The sequence below is a fragment of the Rhinolophus sinicus genome, chromosome 3 (genome assembly GCF_057876585.1).
Source record: "Rhinolophus sinicus isolate RSI-liver-muscle chromosome 3, RSI-T2T, whole genome shotgun sequence".
NCBI lineage: Eukaryota > Metazoa > Chordata > Mammalia > Chiroptera > Rhinolophidae > Rhinolophus > Rhinolophus sinicus.
The window spans coordinates 61,925,928-61,952,876 of NC_142503.1; the positions used below are offsets into that span (position 1 = coordinate 61,925,928).

Below are 26,949 nucleotides of genomic sequence, written 5' to 3' on the forward strand. Positions count from 1 at the left end.
TTCACATAAATGATTTCATTCAATCCTCCCAATAACCCTCAAGTAGGGTAAGATCTCCATTTTACAGATGAGAAATAGAGACTCAAAAAGACAGGGACTTTCCAAAGGCACATATTTTCAGAAATGGGATATGAACCTAGAGATTTTCATTCTAAAGCAATACATTTTTCTTCATCTGTACTTCAGTTCCACTATCTTTAAAATGAAAACCATTATAGGTATGTGATGCAGTTTTTCATTTACTCCTCAAATATTTAGTATCAATTACATGACAGGCAAGATTAAATGTTATGCATGTTGAAACACGTTGGACACTGCATAAAAACAAAATATTCACACACAAATGTAGGACGGTAGCAGTAAAGAAACTGGGCTTAAGGGCATCAATATCATAGCTGATAATTTAACCCACAGTTATTATGCTTCTTCAGGCTCCCTACAATATGCATTTAAGAAATCATCACGACGATACAGGCTGGTGCAGAAATCCATTCAAGTGGATTTACAGTAGATTAAATAGTCTAGTAGACTATTGTTTTTTATTAAACAAAAAAATCACTACTTAAGTGACCTCTTTCTCAGGGATTCAGATCGAAAGTCAGCAGATAAGGAATATTTGCATACGGTCAAAATCCTTTAGGGCAATGTATCACTAAAGACCAACATACTTTCTCTCATAGCCAGTTATCATTTTTCTTTGGTTGAGTACCACATGAATTAGTTGGATTGCATTTCATATTGTATTTTATATACGTATTATATATATATAATATGTATATTATATATACATATTTATATTACAAATATATATATAATATATATGTTTAGTTTAAAGACTATATATATACTCAGAAGTACATTCAGACCAGCACACCAGAAAGAAATTAGATTAACAAGAACAAAAGATTTACATCTCACATTCATTCTCAGCACACATTCATTGAGGGGAATATTTTAATTTCTCTCTTTGGTCAAATCTGTGTATATGTAAGGTAAATGTATGATGTCAATCCATTGTATAAGTCATTAAAATATAAAGCATAAAGATATATAGGAACACTAATATTGACATGTGTGGAAGTAAAGATATACTCAAAAAACAGTCCACACTTTATGCTGCTGAGAAGACCCTTAATTTCTGTTTCTACACTGTATATTTTGGTAATAATTTACTTGTTAATTAATATTGCATCCCCATTAAAGAACATGAAAGTATACATACATGTATATTAAACTTTCCGAAGGAAAGACCTCTAAAACAATACCATTTAGACATGCATGTTAGAGTCCCATGTCCATTGCTATTGCCCAGTAATTCTTAATGTTTGACATAAAGTAAAATATCCAACTTGATTACAAGAAATGTGTTATTTTTTATAGGAAAGGACTTTATAACAACTGTTACTACATATTTTGTTCAACATAACACTTAAAATACAATACACTGTGGTTTCAAAATCAGACTAAAATATCATTTAGAAGTTTAAATGAAGAGAAATAATTTCTAGAATATTAGTCATCTATGTATGATGACTAAGTACAAACTGACATTTCTCCTAGCCAAGATTTTAAAACTCCTCTCTATTTATAGAAAGACAAATTGAGTATGACTGTATCTATCTAAAATCTCAATGTTAAAAAATATTAGTCAATTTTCAAGTTTGGAAAAAAAAGAATCATAGGGTTTTTAAGAGACAAATTCACATTCATTATTATTTATAGTAATATATAGATCCTATTAAACTCCATGTAAATCACATACAATGAAAAGAAAATATAGTCTACCTATTTAAAAGCCAAACTACCTATGTACATATTATTATAATCGTTTCCACCTTTTCAAAAGCTAAAATTTTAGTTTTCAGTTGTTTACTTTTGCATCTTTTAAGGTTGAAAACAAATTCGTTTTAGCTAGTCTCCACTTTTTATTAATAATACTTCCATATTGTCCTATTTCTGAAGAAAAGAATGACAAATCCACTCAGAAAAAGTCATCAAATCCACAGTCTCATCTTCGCATATTCACCATGCTCAAATATCCAAAGGAAAGTTCCTAGACAAGTAGACTAATCATTGAAATTTTAATAAGATCAAACAAAATTAATTTTATTGTATTAATATTCTCCTTTTTTATTCAACAAGAAAAATATACAAGTTCTACTGAAAGAAAGATTCCTTGATCTAAATTGGAAAGTATTTCATCTAGGGCCAGATTCTCATCCTATGAACTACAAGAAAAATTTTAAGTGGATTTGCAGTTAATGTGATGGAGATGCTATTGAATCTAAATAAGTTCTCATTTTCCATCAAAAACAAAGGAAATTGTTTAAATGAGCAAAATGTAGATGATAGTCATAGCTGAAACATTATAATAATACAGTATTCCCCCTCTGTGGCAAAATGAAATTCCTACAAATTCCTAGTTAAAAAAAAAAAAAAATGACATGATTTTTATATTTCTTTGACCAAAATAAGAATGTAAATTACCAAAAAAAATCAAGCATTGGAAAAGTTGCAATACTTCATCAATAAACAGATGAAATGATAATATAGTTGACCCCTGAATAACATTGGTTTGAACTGCATGGCTCCACTTATACATGAATTTTTTTTCAATACATATACCATTGGCCCTCCATATCACTGGGTTTCGCATCTGCAGATTCAACCAACCATGGATGAAAAACAGTATTTTTCATCTACAGGTGAGAATCCACAGATGCAGAGGGCCAACAGTATGCATTTTATGTTAGGGAACTGAGGATACTTGGATTTTGATATCCACAGGGGGTCCCGGAACCAATCTCCCTGGATACCAGCTGACAATTATAGTTTAGCTTTTAGGGAGTCAAAAGTTATATGTGGATTTTCAACTGTGCAAGGGTTGGTAACCTTAACCCCTGTATTGTTCCAGGGTCAATTGTGCTTATAAGTTTTATATTTGGTATCCTCTAAATACCCATTGAGAGGAACAATTCAACAGTATAAATTTGAAATATGCTATACTTCATGTATTTATAAACTCAAAGAGTGAAGATATAACTAATTCAATCCCTTAAAAAATATTTTTTTACTAAAAAGATCAATAAAAAATGAACAACATAAATAACAATCTTGTTTTTGCCTTAGTACAATTCAAAATACAATATGAGTAACGAAGAAGAAGAAAATTATATGTATGTATGTGTATATGTGTGTGTGTGTGTGATTATTTCTCATATAATGCAAATTATAGTTGCTAAAGCTGTTATTACTCCTGGAAAAATAAGAAGGAATAAAATTTCCTGAAACAGTCCTGTGTCAAAGGTATGGGGCTCAGCAAAGTTACTGGGAACGATACTGATGCTTAAAGGGACCAAATACCAACACCTATATGCTAGAAGAAATATAAAGGCAACAAGAAGCGTAAAATCGATTAGGACCTACCACTAGGTAGGTAAGTGTAACTCAGTAACACTTAGGTTACAGAAATAGTGAAAAATCTGGCAATTATCTTAACTGACAAAGAGACTGTGCCAAAACAATTAAATATCCTCTTTTATTTTCTTAATAGTTTATTTACTTCAAAGTACCTACAATTCTCTACTGTACTTCTCTTTTCCTGGGGAGTCAAGGCCAAAGTAATCACGGGTGCATTATTAAATCATACAATGCCTCATTTTCAATAACAGAAATTAACTCATACTATGGAGATGTTATGGATCCACATGTCCTAGCTCCCAGTTTAGAACTGAAATTACATGATACTAAAACTCTAACTTCACATTTATTCATATAATCGGTTAATAGAAAATATAAATAATAAATTGCTACATTGTAGAAAAAGGGGAAAACTTATTTTCTTTAACTATTTGGTACAAATAGTCACAACTTTCACACTTAGCAAAAACAGCAGGCAACTTTGGAATAAGATTTATAGCTTACTAAGTGTTTTCACACAAACTGACTCATTGTATCCTTACATTAGCCCTATGTCCATTTTACAAATTAAAAACTGTGGCTCAAACATGTTAAATTATTTGCGCAAAAATAAATCATACAAGTCATAAACGACAAACTAAAATTTGGATTCCAATATCTGTACATTTTTTTAACAGTGCTATCATCTATATTCCCCAGGTTTTACATTATCTTAGACATTATACATCTTATAGCTGAAAGATTTTGCCTTTTATCCATCTCTCCCTATTTCTCCCACCTCTCAGCCCCTGGTAACTACTTTTCCACTCTCTGATTCCATGAGCTTGAAATTTGTTTCTTGGTTTGTTTATTCCACAGATAAGTGATACCATAAAGTACTTGTTTTTCATTGTCTGGCTTATTTCACTTAGCATAACGCTCTCAAGGTCCATGTTGTCACCAATGGCAGGATTTCCTTCCTTCTCATGGCTGAATAATATTCCATTGTGTGTGGAAATTAAATGATATAGGTATATAGATATAATATAGATATAGATATATAAGAGATATAGACAGACATAAATATAAAGAAATAGAGAGAGATAGAGATACAGATATTTCACATCTTCTTTATCCATTCATTGATGGACACTAAAAAAAAAAAAAAAAAAAAAAAACCTAACACATTGAGCTGTGCTACAGAGGAACTGACCTGGCCAGAACTGGAAACAGGCTGGGATACATCTGGAAGCAGGATCATATACGTCTTTTGGAGCAAAAATTAATATAAGACTGGGTCTTAAATTATATAACACCCGGTCTTATAGTAAAATAAGACCGGGTCTTATATTAATTTTTGCTCCAAAAGATGCTTTAGAGCTGACTGTCGGCTAGGTCTTATTTTCAGGGAAACACAGGAAGAAATCAATAGAGGGGTTCAACAGCAGACTAGATGAAGTGAAAGAAACAATCAGTGAAGACAGGGTGGTGAAATTCATCCAATGAGAGGAGCAAAAGGGAAAAAGAATGAAAAAAGAGTGAAGATAGCTTAAGGGACTTATGGAACACCATCAAGCAGACCAAATAACCAACATAACTTTATACCTAGAGGAACCAGAAAAAGAAGAGCAAATTAAGTCCAAAGTTACTAGAAGGAAGGATATAACATAGACCAGAACAAAAAAAAAATGAAATAGAAAATAAAAAAATAAAAAGACAACAGATAAGATCAGTGAAGCCAAGAGCTGGTTTTTGAAAAGATACACAAAATAGACAAACCATTAGCTAGACTTACCAAAAAATAAAAAGAGAACACTCCAACAAATAAAATTAAAAATGAAAGAGGAAACATTACAACTGATACCACATAAATACAAAGGATCTTAAAAGACAACTTTGAAAAATTATGTCAACAAATTGGACAACCTAGAACAAACGGATAAATTCCTAGAAGCATACAACCTACCAAGATGGAATCATAAGGAAATAGAAAATCTGAACAGACCAATTACTAGTAAGGAGATTGAATCAGTAATCAAAATCCTCCCAACAAAAAAAGTCCAAGACCAGGTGGCATCTTTGGTAAATTCTACCAACATTTAAAGAGTAATTAATACCAAACCTTCTCAAAATCTTCCAAAAAATAGAAGAAGAAATACTTTCAAATTCATTATATTCAAATTCATTATATAAAGCCATCATTACCCTGATACCAAGAAAAGAAAATTACTGGCCAATATCACTGATGAACATAGAAGCAAATATCTTCAACAAAATATTAGCAAACCAAATTCAACAATACATTAAAAGGATCATACACCATGGTCAAGTGGGATTTATTCCATAAATGCAAGGATGAATCAACATCCACAAATATAGCAACATAATACACAATATTATCAAAATGAAGGATAAGAATCATGTAATAATCTCAATAGATGCAGAAAAAGCAGATGAAAAATTCAACATCCATTCATGATATAAATTCTCATAAACTCGATATAGAAGGTACATACATCTACATAATAAAGACCATATATGACAAGTCACACCTAATATCATACTCAATGGGAAATAAATAAATAAATAAATAAAAACCTGAAAGCTTTTCTCTAAGATCAGAAACATGACAAAGATGACCACTCTCACCACTTTACTGGAAGTCCTAGCCAGAGCAATCAGGCAAGAACAATAAATAAACACATTCAAATTGGAAAGGAAGAAGTAAAACTGTCTCTATTTGCAGATGACATGATATATATAGAAAACCCTAAAGCTCCACCAAAAAACTATTAAAACTAATGAACGAATTCAGTAAGGTTGCAGGATACAAAATTAATATGCAAAAATCAGTTGCATTTCTGTACACTAACAACAAACCTTTAGAAATAAAGAAAATAATTCCCTTTAAAATAATATCAAAAAGAATAAAATAACAAGAAATAAACCTAACCAACAAGGTGGAAGATCTACATACTGAAAACTATATAATACTGAATCAGACACAAATAAATGGAAAGATATTCTATGCTCATAGATTGGAAGAATTACTATTGGTAAACTATCTATACTACCCAACGCAAGCTACAGATTCAATGTGATGCCTATCAAAATTCCAATGGCATTTGTCACATAAATAGAAAAAACAATCCTAAAATTTGTATGGGACTACAAAAGACCTTGGACAGTCAATGTAATCCTGAGAAAGAACAAAGCTGTAAGTATCATGCTCCCTACAAAATATCAAACTATATTACAAAGCTATGGTAATCAAAACAGTATGGAACTGGCATCAAAACAGACACACATCAATGGAACAGAACAGAAAGCCCTAAATAAACCCATGCATATATGGTCACTTAATTTACAACAAAGGAGTCAATAATATAAAATGGGTAAAGGACAGTCTCTTCAGTAAGTAATGCTGGAAAAACCAGAGAACCACATGCAAAGAATGAAACTTGAACCATATCTTAAACCATACACAAATGTCAACTTAAAATGGATTAAAGACTTGAACGTAAGACCTGAAACCATAAAACTCCTAGAACAAAACATAGGGAGTAAGATCCTTAACTACAGTCTTGGCAACGATTTTTTGGATTTGAAACCAAAAGCAAAGGCAAGAAAAAGCAACAGTAGAGAAGTAGTACTACATCAAAATTAAAAGATTCTGCTAGGCAAAAGAAACGATTAACAAAATGAAAAGGCAACTTATGAGATGGGAGAATATATTTGCAAAAGGTATATCTGATAAGGCGCTAATATCCAAAATATATTAAGAACTCACATAACTCAGTAGCAGAAATACAAACTATCTCCTAAAAAAAATGGACAGAGGAAGTGATTAGACATTTTTCCAAAGACATACAAATGGCCAACAGGTACATGAAAATGTGCTCAACATCATTAATCATCAGGGAAATGCAAATCAAAACCACAATAAGATATCACATCACACCTGTTAGGATGGCTAACATAAAAAAGACAAGATATAACAAATGTTGGCCAGGATGTGGAGAAAAGACCCTTGTACACTGTCGGTAGGAATGTAAATTGGTACAGCCACTGTGGAAAACAGTATGTAAGGTTCTTAAGAAATTAAATATTACCATATGATTCAGCAATCCCACTTCTGGGTATACAAAGTCTGACAGTTAAGTTTGCAAACTTGTTGCAATGATGTTGCTAACCTTTTTTGATATCAGAGGGATTATTCATTATGAATTTGTGCCAACTAGACAAACAGTTAATGAAGTTTACTATTTGGAAGTGCTGAAAAAGATGTGTGAAAAAGTTAGATGACCTGAACTTTTCACCAACAATTCATGGCTCTTTCATCAGCTCACACTGTACCAGCTCACACGGCATTGTCTGTGAGGGAGTTTTGAGACAGTAAACAAATAACTGTATTGGAACACCCTCCCTCCTCACCTGATCTGGCCCCGAATGACTTCTTTCTTTACCCAAAGATAAAGGAAATATTGAAAGGAAGACATTTTGATGACATTCAGGACATCAAGGGTAATATGACAACAGCTCTGATGGCCATTCCAGAAAAAGAGTTACAAAATTGCTTTGAAGGGTGGACTAGGCTCTGGCATGGGTGCATAGCTTCCCAAGGGGAGAACTTCTAAGGTGACCATAGTGATATTCAGCAATGAAGCATGCAGCACTTTTTCTAGGATGGGTTCATGAACTTAATTGTCTGAACTTCATATATCCAAAGGAAATGAAAACAGGATATCAAAGAGACATCTATACCCCCATGTTCTTTGCAGCATTACTCATAATAGCCAAGATATGGAAGCACCCTAATATCTGTACTTTTAATTTAGATCAGAAGGCCTGCATGATTTGAAGGGTTTTAAATGGTCATTTCCATCATGCTCTTTTTTTTAAAATTAAAGTTTACTGGGGTGACAATGGTTAGTAAAGTTACATAGGTTTCAAAATTCTGTAATACATCATCTATGTATCACATTGTGTGTTCACCAGCCAGTCAGTTTTCCTCCTATCACCATATATTTGATCCCACTTACCCTCATCTACCAGTCCCTTCCCCCCTTACAATGAATGGCTCTTAAGTAGAGATTTCTGTGCCAGGAATGAGAATCTCTGGTTTCACCAGGGACCAGCTGGCTCTCTCCTTTAGGCCTTAGAGAGGTCCTGCTTGCTGGCCTCATCAGCCTAGTCTTTGCCTCTCACTCAAAGCAGTAGCAGCAGGACCAAAGGTAACAACTTTAATAGTAGTAAGAGTGGCAAAAGGAAACAGGCAAGCAAGGGGATACAATGCTAACTGCCCTTTGAAAATGGATTCATGGCATTTTCCATACCTCAGGGCCTGATTTACATTCTCCCTAACATTGCGTGCAATTCAGTGAGAAAAATGACAGAAATGCCAAATTCGATAGCAAGTCAGAGACTAGAAACAGTGTTTGGCCAGATACAATATAACATGGAGCTGGGAGAAACATTAAAGATCAAGTTTTAGCCTTCATTTTATATATAAGAAAATACATTCAGAGAGGCTCTGTGACTTGTCCATGGTTAATTTTCTTAAATTTAATTTTTAAGGAGTGAACCTTTTTCAAGTTTTTCTTTAATAACTTTTGCATGAGAAAAAGAAGTGAAGATCTGCGTAAACATTTTACATACATTCTTTTAAAAGTTGGCATTTTCTAATTTGTCGAAACAGTCTGGTTGAAGTCAATAAATAAAGGAAAATGAACTTATTCTATTTAACAAAAAACAGAGAAGAGAAACCTGTTTATCGCCATATATATAAAATACCTCATATTTGCAGCAGTATTCTTGATATCAAGAAATTCAAGGAAAGGAAAATAATGGCAAATGACTTCCCAAACTTCAAGGAAATATTTTTCTTTTAGAGCTTTCTGAAGAAAACAAAGACAAAAACCACCTGTGAATTAAGATATTCTCAGAAAAATTCTGGTTGAAAGACAAATGGTTTTGTTTCATTGTTCTACAAGGAAAAAAGAAATCAGACTTTATTAAACATACTGAAAAGTCCCACCCATTCCACACCTATCCTCATTAATACAATTAAATAATGACAGCCAAGGTATCACTGGTTATGATTCAAACTGCATGCTTTTGGTTTTCACTAGGACTAACACTAATTTCTTATGGGATATTTTATTTTTCCATTTATCTGGGTGATTTCTTGTCATTGCTACCATCCCAAAGAAGTGTATTTACAGTTAAAATGGCTTATGGCTCATACTTTATGTTTGGGAATGGTTCTTTTGCCATCTTTTCATTGTCCCTTGCCCCACTTTTTTTATTGTAAGAAGATCTAGTGCCCTACATCTTTATTAATAAAGTATTTCAAATCCTAGGATGAAAAATACATCAAAATTGACCAAGGTAAAAGTTGTAACTCTGTAGTAGTGTACAAACAAAAGAAAACAAACTAGAAAACAAACATAGACAAATATGATAGCCAAGGAAATGACGAAGATTCTTCAAGCCAAGCTTTAATGCCCGAGAAGGTAAATCTAACATTCACTTTGTTTTTTTCTATTCCTGGAGTGCATTCTTCTTACTCTGAGCAAGAAGAACAACAGCAATAAATCTAAAGGAAGACAAGAAATGTTGAGGAGCCTAATTATACCTTTTTATTAATACGTGATAATACACAGCAAATCTTACCACTCAATAGCATAACATATAATAATAGAAGAGCTCATTAATTAAAATATCTCACTAGATTGTTTAAAGACTGCCTGTTTCTGGTTGTTTAAGTGGAATAGATATATACTGCCTCTTAAAAAATCCTAGAATTGCCCTGAGTTTTTCTTCCAAGATTTGTAATCTTCTTCATTATTTTGATATACTTACTCTTTTTCTAAAATGTACTTTGCAATCAATTTTGCAAGTATTTGTCATAATAAATTCAACTTGTAGACCTCTGTCCATAAAAGAAAAGTTATTCTAAATTTATTTTATGTAACCAAGGATTTGTTTGCTTCATTTATACATTTAGTTTTTATAAAATTCCTTGCATTTTTATAAATTTCTGACATCAGGACACAAGACAGAAAGAGAAAGTGAGAGAAAGAAGAGGATTTTGTAATAGAATTCTGCCTGAGCCAACTCTCAGTAGTCTTTTGGCAAAAGGCCTGTGTGTGAACTATTTCCAAGGCCTCAGCCTAAAAGGCAACCAAAGGCTCCACAAAAGAACAGACCCAAAATGGCTTATTACCTTTCACCTTTGACCTTTTACCCAGTTGCTTCATACTTTGTGAACTCAAAATCTTGTGAGAGAATGCTTAGCCATCCTGTTTACAAACAGCCTATTTATTCCACAGGAACAGCTTGGCAGGACATATCCAGGTCATCTGACCTTGGGTTGTCACAGAAACCATGAGCTTCAGACTCCCCTTGTAATTAAACCAAAACCGCAACATTTCGACTGGTGGAAATCAGTGTTGGACTGCATAACAGTCATCAATCATTGAATTCATTTTTATGTTGTACACTTCACCAAAATATTAACACAAAAAACGTGAAAGCAATCATTCTTGAACTATAAGAGGTATAAGTCATGCCTTCCATGGAAGAGAGGAAGAACATAAATTTTTAACCTGAATATTACAAGTTAATCTCAACTATTCCACTACCCTAGATCTTGCTAAATTTATCAGTTCACAAGAAAAATCACACAATCTTTTAGTTATTCATGAGTTTTCAAAACTCCAGTCTTAATAGTTTAGTGGTTACCAGAGGATAAGGGGGGTGGGGGGTGGGAGATGAGGGTAAGGGGGATCAAATATATGGTGATGGAAGGAGAACTGACTCTGGGTGGTGAGCACACAATGGGATTTATAGATGATGTAATACAGAATTGTACACCTGAAATCTATGTAATTTTACTAACAATTGTCATCCCAATAAACTAAAAACAAACAAACAAACAAAAAAAAAAAAACCTCCAGTCTTTTAGTCAGACTTTACCTTACATTAGGCATTTACCTAAAGAAATTACTTGATTGAATTCATTATTTCCAGCATGTTTAAACTATTAATAATTCTTTAAGGCTGCTGCTTTGATCATTTTGGTGACTCCTGTAAAACAGATTATATAATTAATTAATTCTCACAAATTATTAGTGAGCATAAATGTAGCCAGATTTCTTTATTTATTGTGAAAATTGATTTTAAGAATGAATAAATTAGTGAACAATCACATTTCAAAGGGTCCTTTATTATTCAATGATTTATTTTCAGCAGTTATTTTCTGAATTTCCTTACTGTACTCAAAATATAATTATATTTGCCAAGATACTGTATGCACACAACTTAGGAATATCTACTGTCTGAAATAAGTACCATGTCAATGAACTTTTGTAACTGAGTAAAACTGTATCATTGCATTTACATATGTATTCACCACTAAGGAAAAATTAAATTAATTGCATTGATACTTCACAACAGAGTGAAGCCGATTTGATAGTTTACTACTTGATAAATGGTAATATGGTTTTTAATTTAGGAAAAAAGCTTCCTTTTTTAATCTAATGATCGTGATGATCATCATGACAGGTAGCACATACTGAACGGGCCAAACACTTTATACAGATTATCTAATTCAATTGTCACAACAACCCTATAGACAGGTATTTATATTATAGAAAAGGAATTCTTCCATAAAATAACTCTTATTTCATAGAAGAGGAAAATGAGGCTGAGAGAGGTTAAGTCATACTTTTAGTAAGAGGAAGATTTGGAATTTGAATTTAAGTAAGCAATGTGACTTACTGTTGCTGCCTCTTAAACCTTGGATGGCCCTTAGAAAATTAGTTACCAAATACGCAAGTAAAATAACATACTATTACTTATAATTATAATACTTGTGTATTACTTTATACTTGATAAAGCACCTTCACAAATATCTCATTTGAGTCTCACAATAATCCCGTAAGGTAATATCATCACTCCTATTTCACAAATGAAGAAGCTAAAGATAAGAAAGGTTAACTGATTTTTCCAAAGTCACCTGGATAGTAAATTAATAGACTGAGAATGCAGATCCAGGTCTTTTAATACCGTGCCTTACATGTTTCATACTGTAATGAGTCTCCTTATTACACACTAAGTCTTCTCTAAGATGGAATATTATTCACTCAATGACAAGTAAAATGAAGAATTTCCAATAAAATTAATATAAGAAATGACAAACTAAAGGCTTTCTCAATTTAACATTTAAAAAGGCAATATTACAGTGAAATATTTTAGAGAAAATAAATCCTATTTGCATATTCTAAAATCATGTAATTCCTAGTAGCAAGATTTTCATTTTCTTTATTTAATATTCATAAATATATTCTTAATCCAAATCATGAAGAAAATGAGTTAGGAGGTGCTTATACCCAAAAGACACTCCCATGATCCTACCAGGTAAAGAGGATCACCCAGGAAATAACTAAATTAGAGCCAGGCTGGTGGAAAAGCTATAGCAACAGTTTGACTTAGAACCTCTATTGGTCCGCCTCCCATGAGTACTTTTACCACCGCCTGGATTATCAGCAAGGTTAGACTAGGTGTCCTATATGGAAAATCATTCCTCAGATGGAACTATCCTAACTCTTGGTTCTCCATCATCACTGTTTGTCCAAAAGCCAACAAATATTTCAGAAATCACAGGTTTTAAAGTGGGTAGCTATACGAGTAGAAAACATTATCTTTTCCAAAAGACTGGGTATGACATCTGCACAGCAGGAAGTACATTAAGGAAAGTTAGCCCACGTGTTACCAGAGCAACAGGTTTTAAGAGGCCATCCTTCAACTGACTGAAAGATCTGTTAGAGAGAAATTGAAGGAATAAGGCTTTACCTTTGCTCATTTGTAAGAGAGACTCTTTTGGGTCATGTCTATAGCATAGCTGCAGCCATTACAAAATATTAAAAAGTAAAGAAAAATATAAGAGTGAGGGAAGAAAAAGAAAAAATAAAGAATGTGAAAATAAATATGCATATATTAGAGACATTTTTAAATATTTGTCCTTTAAAAAGAATTAAGACATAACTATTTTAAAAGGAAAATTAAAATAGAAGTCCTTAGAGAATTCCTTTTATGATAAATCAAGAGGAAAAATTTTAACTATCAGCATACAACATGATAATATGAAACTTTAAAACACTGTTAAGAAGCTGGTATAAAGAACAGAATAAATCTGCAAAAAACAAGGAATAAAAAGAGAAAAAATAAAGCAACTTATTTACAGGCAGGCCAGTGTCACAGGATCCTAAAACCTCAATTGATTAGTCCATGATACGCTTTTTTGGCAAGCTACCATGTACAACCAGAAATACAGATCACTTAGCTTCTAGAATACACCTCATGACCATAAATGTTCTCTGGGATGCCAATTAACTTACTAAATTCTATGTGATAAGTTTATTCTAAATGTTTTAAAATCATCACTGTTATTATTTCAAAAAGTATATATTGTGCTCGCTTCGGCAGCACATATACTAAAAAAGTATGCATTATAGTTGTCTTTGAATATATATGCAAAAATGTTGCTTTGGGGGCTAGGGTAAATGTGCCATGAAAAAGAAAACGGAGAGTCATCAATATCGGATATTCTCTTTGACCAAGGCAGAATATGCCTGATGAGTACATGTCATCTGCTTAAAAAGAAGAAAAAAAAAGGTAAGATGTTTCAGAGTAGTTCTGAGGCCTATTCTCTACAAGGATGTTACTGGATTCCATTTCTTTTGATTTCTAGGTATTTAAACTGTAGCCCGCTCTGCAAATACTGCTTGCAAAGCCCATCACTTTTTGTAGCTCTAATGCTTTACCAAACAGGCTCAAGGGGCTGTCCTCGTGGAATCCTATCTGATTGCCAGCATCCATTTACTTTTCTGACAGTCCAGCACTAAAAATTGCTTTGAAGCTTTCAGTGTTTCCTCGATAATGCAAATAGATAGAAGCAGTTTTAATATGATTTCTGACACTTAACTCAAAAGTGACCTTTCATGGTTTTAGTAGAATTGTGCGAAAATCTAAAATAAGAACATATTCTAGAAATGTGTGTGCAGAGATAAAGAAGAATTTTTCCTTTCAAAAAATTTAAAACACACACACTCCCAAGTGGTCATTTTTTGCCCAATGGAAAGTATAATAAAATTGTGGTAGAATTGGAATTGAGAGATTCAGGGGTGGGGGAGGGAATAAAGCATGGGAACACCACCAGTAAAAGAAGACAGTCACTCTATTCTACTACTCTTTGTGTAAGTACATAAGTGTTTATGATGACATACATATGCCTGGTTAAATAGAAGAAAATGAGTTTTTCACTTTAACAGTTTAGAAATCAATTCTTCAAACATTTTCCAACATTAGCTCTCACTTCATTTCTCCTCCCTCAGGCTCCCCCAACACCCTGTTCACAAATGTCCCCACCTTCCATCTGCAGGCTCTGTTCCTACCCTTGTAAGTGGGTTGGTTTTGACTAAGAACTTAGACCTCTTATCGCTTAGTCATTTATCACTTTGAGCTGGGGGAGCACAGGAGGTCAGGATGGTAAAGGGTGACCAATTGGTTTCCATGAGCCTTGCTCCCCCCCACATGATAAACAGGACAACCACACCCAAGTTTCTGAGGCTTCCCTTGTTTCTTATGTACCTCAGAAAGAAAGAGTTTTCATCACTTTTTTTGTTCCATGTTAAGCCATGTCTTTCAATCTTCTGCAGTAGAAATCACAACCCTAATCTTGAGAGCTATGGTTTTAACCCTGGTGGCAATGCTTCCTCCCTTAACAACATCACTTGACTACTTCCTATATGCCTGCTCTCTTAAATTGGAATTACCAACTCAGTTTCTTATTGCTATGCTTGGTACACCTGTAGGACCTTTCTACTTTACCTTGAATGCCCTGAACAAGTCTTTACTCAAAGTATAGAAATAGAGATACCTGAATATTTCAACATCATGCCATTGTCCCTCAAAACTTCCCAATCCCTATGACATTAGGACAGCAATCCTAGCACCTCTCTTGCCCTAGAGATAAAATCTAGTGTCAGTCCCATCTTCTCCATCCTATGTTATCAACCTAGCCAGAATATCTCACCAACAAGCAGGGCCAGGATTAAGATGAGAGGAGCTAGGCACTCTCACCTCAGGTGCAAACTCAAGACGGTGCCAAAAAACTCAGCAAGCAAGATAAATAATATTTTAATACAATGTTTTAAACAATCAAAATTATTGCAAAAAATTTAGGATGAATAAAATATCAACATTTTAAATAAATACAGAGTTTTTATTTTAGTATTACTGGTTTTCCTTTTTGCTTCGGGTTCCAATCGATGCAGGCATACCTTGTTTTATTACACTTGCTTTACTGCACTGTACAGATGTTGCAATTTTTTACAAATTGAAGGCAAGACCCTCCAACCAGCGGAGATTATGACTTACTTTATTGTGATACTCGCTTTACTGCGATAGTCTGTAACCAAATCTTCAATATCTCTGAGGTATGACTGTATAGCACAGTACTATTAGCGATTCTGTCTTTATTTAAAATTTTGATATTCTGTTCACTGTGGATTTTGTGCCTAAGGCAAGTGCATTGCTCACCTTATCCTAGTTTTGACCCTGAAAACAAGTACAGTCATGTGCTGCATAACAATGTTTTGGTCAACAACAGCCCACATAGAAATCAATGGTCCCAAAAAATTATAATGGAGCTGAAAAGTTCTTATTGCCTAGTGACGTCGTAGTTGTAATACTGTTGTGGAGCAATTCCTTACTTATATGTTTGTGGTGATGCTGGTGTAAACAAATATACTTCGTTGCCAATCATATAAAGGCATAGTACATACAATTATAGTAGTAGGCTACACCATTTAGGTTTGTGTAAGGATAATCTATGATGTTCGCACAACGATGAAAGCACCTAACAATGCATTTCTCAGAACGTATCCCCGTCATTAAGTGGCACCTGACTGTAGCAGGATAAAACATACTATATGAAAAAATGTGATCTTAATAGTAATATTCATGAATAAAAATTGATTTAGGAAATTTTCTGTAGTTGGAATACGAAACTTGATATAAATTAGTATAGAATAAAATTTGTGAAAATATGACAGTTTATTCAAACCTCCAAAGTTTAAAATTATAAACTATCTTCTTGAACTTCTACTTACAGTAATTGAAGGCTAAGTTACTTAGACCTTGGCATTACTAGCATTTGGGGTTGGATAATTCTTTGTTGTGGGAGGCTGTCCTGTGCAGTGTGGAATGTTTAGACGCATCACTGGTCTCTACCCACTAGATGCCAGTAGGCTCCCCCAATTCCAATTGTAAAAACCAAAAAATGTCACCAAACATTGCCAAATGTCCCTTGGAGAAACAAAATCATCACTGGCTGAGAACCACTAGTTGAGACCATCCTTCTTGCTGAAAAGTGAAAATGCAGAATCTTTTAAAAATGCAATCACCGTAAAGCACTGAGCTAACATAATGAGGAACTGTCAGGCCAAATTCTGAGTGAAATATCAAACCCAGTGCTATCACTCTAATAAGCAGAAAATCAAACACCAAAGCCAATTTTGAATTTTGCCTGAGGATATTTGTTAGTTGGCAAATTTAAGCTTCAATTCTGAAACATCGAAAGCAAAGAGAGCCCCATGTAAGGTGGGGTGTCTAATAGAAGACTCTCTCCATATTAACTTGGACCTCAAAGTCAATAGCTAGAGTGAAATCTATCCTCCCCATTCCCAACTTCACCCTTAGTGCTTCAGTGGAGGTTGCTTTGGTTCTAAGGGGAGCAGAGGGAAAAAAGGAAAGGAAAAGAGGGAACACATCTGTTGTCAGATGGAAAAGAATGAAATTAGACCCCTATCTTATACCACTCACAAAAAGTAAACTCCAAATGGATTAAAGGCTTAAATATAAAACCTGAAACCATAAAATTCCAAGCCTTGCATTACTGAACATCTTTGGCCAAAGGCCAAATTCTCTCACGGGAATTTACTGACCAGGTTCTCATTAATCTTGGTTGACTAGGGAACCTCAATCTGTGAGTTTGGTTGAAATGGTGCTAGATTCTTTGGCAAAAGCAAATGCAAATTCTCCCTATAGGAAGGTAACTTTATTCTAAACCTCTAGGACTGTTCAAATAATTTTGCAACAGCAATGAGTAAGATAACCAAGCATGCAAGGAAACAAAGCACCCTGGGCAAAAGCATGCATAAATGAAAGACAACTGAGAGACTCATTACGATTTCAAATGTTAGAATTATCAGATACAAATTACAAAACTATGCTTACTACATTTAAAAAAATAAATGGCATGCTTAAAAATATCTGCAGGTCTAGGAAACTACAAAAAAAGTGAAAAAGCAGATTTGAAAAAGAATAAAATGAAATTTCTAGAAATGAAAACTACGACTGAAATTTAAAACTCGATATTTGTAAATTATATATCTGATAAGGGGTAATATCCAAAACATATAAATAACTAATACAACTCACTAGCAAGAAAAATAACCTGATTTTTAAAAATGAGCGAAGGATGAGAAGAGACAGTTTTCCAAAAAAGACATACAGGTATGGCCAACAGGTGTATGAAAAGGTGCTCAGCATCACTAATCACCAGGAAAATGCAAATCAAAACCATAATGAAATATCATATTATACCTGTTAGGAATACTATTACCAAAAAGACAAGATATAGGGCGGCTGATTGGCTCAGTTGGTTAGAGCACAGTGCTCATAACACCCAGATCACTGGTTCTATTCCCACATGGGTCAGTGAGTTGTGCCCTCCACAACTAGATTGAAAACAATGACTTGTCTTGGAACAGATGGGTCCTGGAAAAACAACTGTTCTCCGATTAAAAAAATAATAATAATAAAAAAGACAAGAAATAATAAGTGTTGGTGAAGGTGTGAAGAAAAGGGAACACTTGTATACTGTTGGTTGGAATATAAATTAATATAGCTATTAGGGGAAAAGGATGGAGGTTCCTGAAGACATTAAATATAGAATTACTATATGGCCTAGCAATCGTACTTCTATGTACATATCCAAAAAAATAATTATCTCAAAGAGATATCTGCACTCCCATATTCATTGTAGCATTATTAACAAATAGCCAAGATATGGAAAAAACTAAGTGTCCATCAATGGATAGATGAAGAAAATATGGCATATACAGAGGGTGCCAAAAAAAATGTATACACATTTTAAGAAAGGAAAACTGTATTAAAATTGCAATATTCAATATATACTGATAACAAAAGATGAATACAAGTCACATTTGACTTCTACAATTACAATAGGTGCTCCAAGTGGTTACCATCAGCGCCCAGACACTTCTGATTTCAGCGAACATTGTTTGCTTGACTTCTGTGGCAAGCGTGTAAATTGTTCCAACACCAAAGCAGAAAAAGTAGGACTTGCTGCTGTGTGAGGCCTCCCGGATCTTCCCTTGTGCACATCACACAGTATCATGCATCTCAAACTTATCATGAATGCGTGTAATTGTTAGGCGTGTGGAGGCTCTGTTGCATACTCACACCTCCATGGTCATTGTACTCCACAAAGTTCTCGAATTTTAAATACCACTTCAAAATGGTCTTGCACTCCTCAAATGACAATGGTGCTTCCTCCATTTTCTTTGACTGTCCTGCCTGTCACATGGTGAGGCTAACATTCATTTGTTAATGCCATCTTTTGAGCGAATATCATACTACATATTGCTACCGTAATTTAATTCAACTTTGAAAAGTAATACATAGATAACATCTCTTAAAATGTGTACACATTTTTGGCACCTCCAGTATATATAGTATATATTATATAGTATGTATTTATATTATGTATAATATACACTATACCCACACACACACAATATGGAATATTATTCAGCCACACAAAAAAATGAAATTCTGTCATTTGCAACAACATGGATGAACCTGGACGGCATTATACTAAGTGAAATAAGTCAGACAGAAAAAGACAAATACTGTATGGTCTCACTTACATGTGGAATCTAAAAAAGTCAAAGTCATAGAACCAGAGAGTAGAACAGAGGTTGTCAGGGACGAGGATGGGGAAAATGGGGAGATGCTGATCATAAGGTACAAACTTTTAGTTATATGAAGTCTGACTATTAAGTTCGCCAACTTTGTTGCAACGATGTTGCTAACCATTTTTGATATCAGAGAGATTATTCATCATGAATTTGTACCAACTAGACAAACAGTTAACCAACTTTACTATTTGGAAATGCTGAGAAGACTCCATGAAAAAGTTAGACAACCTGAACTTTTGCCAACAATTCATGGCTCTTGCATCACGACAATGCACCAGCTCACTCAGCACTGTCTGTGAGGGAGTTTCTAGCCAGGAAACAAATAACTATATTGGTACCCCCTCCCTACTCACCTGATCTGGCCTCCAATGACTTCTTTCTTTACCCAAAGATAAAGGAAATATTGAAAGGAAGATATTTTGATGACATTCAGGACATAAGGGTAATATGACAATAGCTCTGATGGCCATTCCAGAAAGAGTTCCAAAATTGCTTTGAAGGGTGGACTAAGTGCTGGCGTCTGTGCATAGCTTCCCAAGGGGAGTACTTTGAAGGTGAGGTGACCATAGTGATATTCAGCAATGAAGTATGTAGCAATTTTTCCAGGATGAGTTTGCAAGCTTAATTGTCAGACATCGTAAGATGAATAAGTTCTGGGGGTCTAATGTACAGAATTATAGTTAATAATACTGTATTGTATACTTGAAATTTGCTGAGAGCAGACCTTAAGTATTTTCACCACACACACAAAAAGGTAACTATGTGAGGTTACGGATGCATTAATTAACTTGACTGTGGTAATCGTTTCATAATGTATTTGTATATTAAATCATCATGTACACCTTTAAAAAAGTAAATTTTAAAAATTGTGATTTCCAATTAAGAAGTTATTACAGACTTCTGGAGGCAACAGTGTAGGGGAGGAAAAAAAAGAAGTTATTGCAATGTATACTATACTTCAGAAAAGTGATTTTTTAAGGTATTGTGTATACAGAGAGCCACACAATCTGAAATTACTGAATCAAACATTCATAACTGAAATAATGACCACAAGTGAGTGGTCATTTATATTCATGTGCTATAGGCTAAATGTTTGTGTACCCCAAAAGTTCATATGTTGAAGTCCTAATCCTAATTTGATATTTAGAGGTAGCACCTTTGGGAGGTGATTAGGTCTTGAGGGTGGAGCCCTCTTGAACGGGATTAGTGCCCTTATAAGAAGAGACATAAGAAAGATGATCTCTCTCCCCACCATATGAAGATACAGCAAGATGGTGGCCATCTCCAAACCAGGAATAGAGCCCTCACTGAATTTGACAGTACCTTGACCTTCGACCTCCCAGCCTTCAGATTGTGAGAAATAAATGTTTGTTGTTTAAGCCACCCAGTTTATGGTATTTTCTTATAGCAATGTGAATTGACTCAGCCATCTTGCAAAACCACAACTAATTATTTATAGGACCTAAGAAAGAAATATACAAGTCTATAAAATTGTGCTATGCTTTCTTAGAAAGATACATGCAATAGACTCTGAGTCAAGCAACGTAACTGAGAAAATGTTTGCCAAATTCTTTTGAAAAATACCAAATTTCTAAGCAACCAGGGTCAGTATGACCAATTATATATCACATAATACTATTATTAAGGCATTAGGATTTATTCTTTCTTAGTGGTATATAATGGTACATCTTACAATTAATGGTATTTTGGATTCAGTGAAAAATGGGATTTGAAGAGATCAACAAAATTTCAAGAACTGACGAAAAACACCAACTCATATATTAAAGAAGTCAAAAACTTCCCAAGCAGTATAAATAAAAGGAAGTCTACATTTAACCACATCATTATGAAACTGTTTAAAACCAAAAGGAAAGTGAAAGACCTTAAAAGCAACTGGAGGAGAGGGAGAGAAAGGTTACCTTCAAAAGAAGATCAGATGTCAGATTCATGGGGTAGAAAGTTCAGTATTGTTAAGATGGCAATTCTCCCCAGATTGATTCAAACATTTAATACAATTCCTACCAGAATTTCAACAGCGTTTTGGCAGAAACAAGATGATCCTAAAATTTATATAGAATTGCAAAACATTAAACTGCCAAAACAATTTTGAAAAAGAAGAACTGGACAACTTACACGTGTTTTCCCAATTTCAAAACAATATAAAGTTACTTCAGTAGTCATCAACACAATGTGGTACTGGCATAAGAATAGACATAGAGATCACCAGAAGAGAAATGAGAGTACAGAAATAAATTTTTATATTTATGGTCAATTGATTTTCAACAAAAGTGCAAAGAAACTTCACTGAGAGAAAAAATAGCCTGTTTACTTAATGGTACTAGGAAAACTGAAGATCCATATGCCAAAAAATGACGTTAGACTATTATCTCACACTATACACAAAAATTAAGACAAAATACAAGGTGTGATCAAACAATACAGTGAATGTTTAAATAAAAAAAAATTATTACAGTAAAAGACACATTGCCATTAATCCCCCTCAAAATATTACCCCTCGTTTCAAATACACTTGTCCCATCTTTCTTGCCACTTTCTGTGGCAGTTCTGGAAGTCCTTTTTGTGAGTGTCTTTAGTTGCGCTGTCGTGGCTGCCTTGATGTTCTGAATCATTTTGACTTTGGGGAAGAGCCAGAAGTCGCACAGTGCCAGATCCAGTGAATAAGGTGAATAAGGACACACCGTAATGTTTTTATTTAACCGAAAATGCCATATACCAGAAGTGATGTGTGACATGGAGCATTGTCATGATGGAGGATGACTTACAGCACACTTTAAAACACACCTTTTTGGGGCGGCCAGTTGGCTCAGTTGATTAGAGCACAGTGTTCATAACACCAATGTCACAAGTGCGATTCCCACATGGGCCAGTGAGCTGTGCCCTCCACAACTAGAGTGAAAAAAACAACGACTTGACTTGGGGCTGATGGGTCCTGGAAAAACACACTGTTCCCAATATTCCCCAATTAAAAAAAAAAAAAAAACACCTTCTCTTAACCATAGCTCACACCCGACTGACTGCACAGAATAAGTTGAAACTTTTCACACACTGTTACTAAGGTTCAATGCTCTGTTTCCAGTATTAAAGATCCCTGCCTTTCCACTGGATGGCATTCAGCAGCAGCATTTACCATATTTGTTGATCACACACACACACCGAAAGGATCCATGTCACACATCACTTCTGGAATGGCAATTTCTGTCAAATAAAAACATTAACGTGCCCTCGTCCACCTTATTCACCAGCCCTGGCACCTCCCCAAAGTCAAAATGACCATGAAAGGTAAACATTTTGACTTGATTCAGGACACCGAGGCAGCCATGACAGTACAACTAAAACATTCACAAAAGAGGACTTCCAGAACTGCTTCAAAAAGTAGCAAGAACGATGGGATAAGTGTGTTTGAAGTGAGGAGGTGCATTCTGAGGGTGATTAATGGCAATGTGTCTTTTACTGTAAATAATTTTTTTTATTTAAATATTCACCATATTTTTTTATTATACCTCATAGATCACAAATGTAAATGTTAGAGCTAAAACAAACTTTTAAAAAGAAAACACAGGTGATTTACCTTCAAGACCTTGAGTTAGGCAAAAATTTCTTAAATATGACACCAAAAATATGGTTCAATTAAAAAACTGATAAATTTAGACCACAAGAAAGTTCAAATCTTTTGCACTCAAAAGACTAATGTTATCTCATAATGACTGTCCTAATGCTAAATTGTTCAAGGAAAGCAATCAGGTTGTAAATCACAAAATGGAGGCAATCTAGCAATCTATTTTATGTAATCCATACAAACAAATAATCAAAATATTAAGCATATTTCTATGGCCATAAAAAATGTTTTTTGTGCCCTCCTTTCTAGTCTTCTATTCCTAAGTCTTATAACCAGGTCACAGTAACAAAAGCCCATTTTACCGTATATTGCTTACCTCAATATGCCTAAAGAAGTACAATAATACTTCTAGATTCCAAATGTATATCTGTATCACAAAGATAAAAAGCACTGAGCCAGGATGGAAAATGGCAGCATTTTATGGCCCCAGTTTAGTTTATGGTCCTTTCACAAACTCTACCAAAATTATAAGACTTAAAAGTTTTTTTCTATAATAAACTGATCCTTTGTCTCTCCATTTCTAATTCCTTAATTCCAATTCTCCTAGGATAGTTTACATTATTAACAACATCTTTGGAGGATTGATATTTTGGTCATAATTATTAGATGAATGTAAGAATTGATTATATATTATATATTAGATATATAATATAACATATATATATATATATATTATATATGTATACATATTATATATATTATATATGTAATACATATATTTGCCTAAATGTAATTTTGCTTATATGTTGAAGTTAAAGAACAAAATAAACAAACAAACAAAAGAGAAACGTAGCTATAAAGAACATTTTCATGGTTGCCAGATGGGAGGGTGGTTACAGGGATGGGTGAAAAAGGGGAAGGGATTAAGTACAAATTGATAGTTACAAAATAGTCATGCAGATGTAAAGTATATAGAATATAGTCAACAATATGGTAATAACCATGTATACTGCCAGGTGGGTACTAGACTAATCAGGGGGATCACTTCTTAAATTTTATAAATGTCTAACCACTATGCTGTACACCTGAAATTAATATAAAATAATACTGAACATCAAAAATAAATAAAATATAAAAAGTAAATAAATGAATAAACATAAAATAACTGCCTAATCAGGAATAAAAATTAAATCCCATAAAAGATGTTTAATAGCAATTTTAACTACTAGGCATTCAATTAATGGTGTTAGGGATTAAAAATTAAATTTTGAGGTAGCTAAAGCATAAATTCAAAAACTTTAGACAATTTTAAAGAGAATAAAACACTAAAATAAGAAGCTTATAATTTTGTTTATAAAATCATGTGTAATTATGTATTATGATTCTATAGTTTCATATAAATTAATATAGAAGGATATTACTCAAAAAATTTTGGTAAACATTTTAAAGACAATGAAATAGCAATAAAACAATGTTCAATTATAATGTAAATAAATCTTATTCATTAAAAAAATAAAGGAACTTAAAAGGCACTGGAACTCTGATATACTAATTACTCTTCTTTTACATAGGGAGAATGTATGGCAGTGTAATTCTGTGATTCTATATATGCAACGCTTCCTTTAACATTGATGATTTTGCTTTCATCAGAAACACAGAATTACTTCATCAAATGCAATTATATTAGTAATAAAAGGGTCTCGTAATGACTCTGTTAAGCAACTGGGGCCCTACATTCCCATGCCTGAGAATTTTCAATGAAGGGACTTCATTTTTACTAAGGTAATGACTGAATTTTATTCAAGATTCTCAAATTTTGAATATAGCACATTAAAGAGCACCCACTTTATTTTTAATAGCTTAAGTGGATGGGATTACAGAAAATGCAGTTGTACTATGGGAATTTTCTGCCACTCAACTGCTGGGGTAGTTATGCATGAAGAATTCTTATTAAGTCAAAAGAGAACAGAATGCATTTGAAAGCAGAATTGACCTCTGGATTCAGTTTGACGAATGGAAAGATTCAAGATTCATGTCACTATGGACCCTTTTCCCTACTCAAAAAGAGACCATTTCTCATAATAACCATTAAATTGCTCCACATTTTTAGGTTTGCAACATCAAGGCCTCATTAAAAATTAGGTATTTAGAGAAAACTGAAGTTTCTTCAAAGAAAAATGTTAAAATATGTACAATTCCTCCAACATGCATTTTTAAATATTAAGAAAAGAAATGTAACTGTTTTGCAACCTAGGCGAATACTCAAGGAGCCTATAGAACTGATATCAGTAGGAGTTTTATGCCTGGTGGAAAATCATTCCAAAGATTTTTTTTAATCTAAAAAATAACATCATCAGTGTGCATTCCACCCTAGGATACAAAGGCAGAATTACACGGTGCTGTTAAAATGTTAGCAACTACGTTTCATTTTTTGGAAAGGTTTTCCTGAAATAAAGAGTTGATTATATCTCTTACTATTATAAGAATTTTATATATCACAATGTGTAAGAGTTACAGCATGTGCCAACTATCAACCAGGAAAAATGAAACTGATTCATAATTCACTTTGAGAATGTCTATTAGTCAATGAAGTGATTTGTAATCATGAAGGCTGCCAGAAATTGAATGAATAATGCACCATGGTAAAATCCTTGGATTTTCTTAGTATTCTTATTTCATTATGTGACTTTTATTGCCATTTTTGATCACTGTTTCTCAGCAGCACAAATCAAATCACATATTTACTTAAAATTTTTGCCTATTAAATACGCTAAAAGATATACAAGTTGAATGACCAGAGTATTTAATGCCTTCCTACAAAATTAAAAGTCTTAGTGTTTATAGCTTGAGCAAAGAAAATTTTATTCCTTCCAACCCACTCAACACGTGCCTCATTTTATTTAAATTATTTAGTGAATACACTATTTCAGCATAGCTCATTCTAATTCAGTATATTTTCTTAAGTTGTTTCTATATAGTTTAAAACAAAATCTTTTAACAGAATTTAGTTAATATCAGAAGCCTTAAGCTTTCTTTTAATATTGTCATTGTATAGCCATTTCCACAGTTAAAATTATAATATAAGCTGATGACCAAAGAACATTTGACGTCTAACTAATATAATCTCACTAAATTATAAATAGAGAAAATATAAACGAACTTAAATCTTGGCATATTACTAAAGGGATAATATGATAAATGAGTGTTTTTCAAAATGTAAAACTACTAAGCTATGTAAGACTTTGTCATTCTGATAATACTGGCCATTATAAGCATTTTAATCAAGAGCATATGACATACGACTTACACAGTTTTAAAGCAAATGAAACTTTAAGTGTGATAACAAATAGGCTCATTTTTTACTTACTTTTCATAATTTTCAAGCAGAAGGGTCCTTTTACAACTTTAAACTGATTATACCACCAGAGCACATGTGAACCTCCTTAAGAAAAACAACAGAGTCCTTAAGTCAAGATCTATCATATTAATTATTGAAATACAATATTTATGAAAAAAATAAACTATCTAAATATTATGGGTTAATTTCCAATAATAAATTCTTGAATGTTCAAGATAACAAAATTCCAGACATACACTATACACTGACTCCAAGAAGCTAGTATGATTATGGTGATGTCTCAGGAAAGATACTGTTTCACACTGAATATTCCACTTCACCTTGGAATTCACTTTATCACCATTATCATACCAACTGTGAGAATCATCTTTTCTTTCCTATAGAGATTAACCATTTGTTCATTCATTCATTCAAAAAATGCTTATTAAGAATCTATTATGTGCCAGGTATTGTGTTAAAACCTGGGGATGTAAAAATTAATTAGACACATAGCCTTTACACAAGCCCTTAAGAAATCTATAGTATAGTTATAAAAAGGCATA

The 26,949-nt window shown here is 33.4% G+C and overlaps 1 protein-coding gene across 11 annotated transcripts in view; it reads right to left on the reverse strand.

Moving 5' to 3' along the window:
- Window positions 1-26,949, reverse strand: part of LOC109448683 (uncharacterized) — a 149,536-nt gene that overhangs the window by 88,879 nt on the left and 33,708 nt on the right. For all 11 annotated transcript variants that reach the window (XR_016020693.1, XR_016020694.1, XR_016020696.1 and 8 more), the window contains one exon: window positions 26,417-26,491. The gene's annotated coding sequence lies outside the window, so the exon portion shown is untranslated. Of the gene's footprint in view, window positions 1-26,416; window positions 26,492-26,949 lie in introns of those variants that run through there.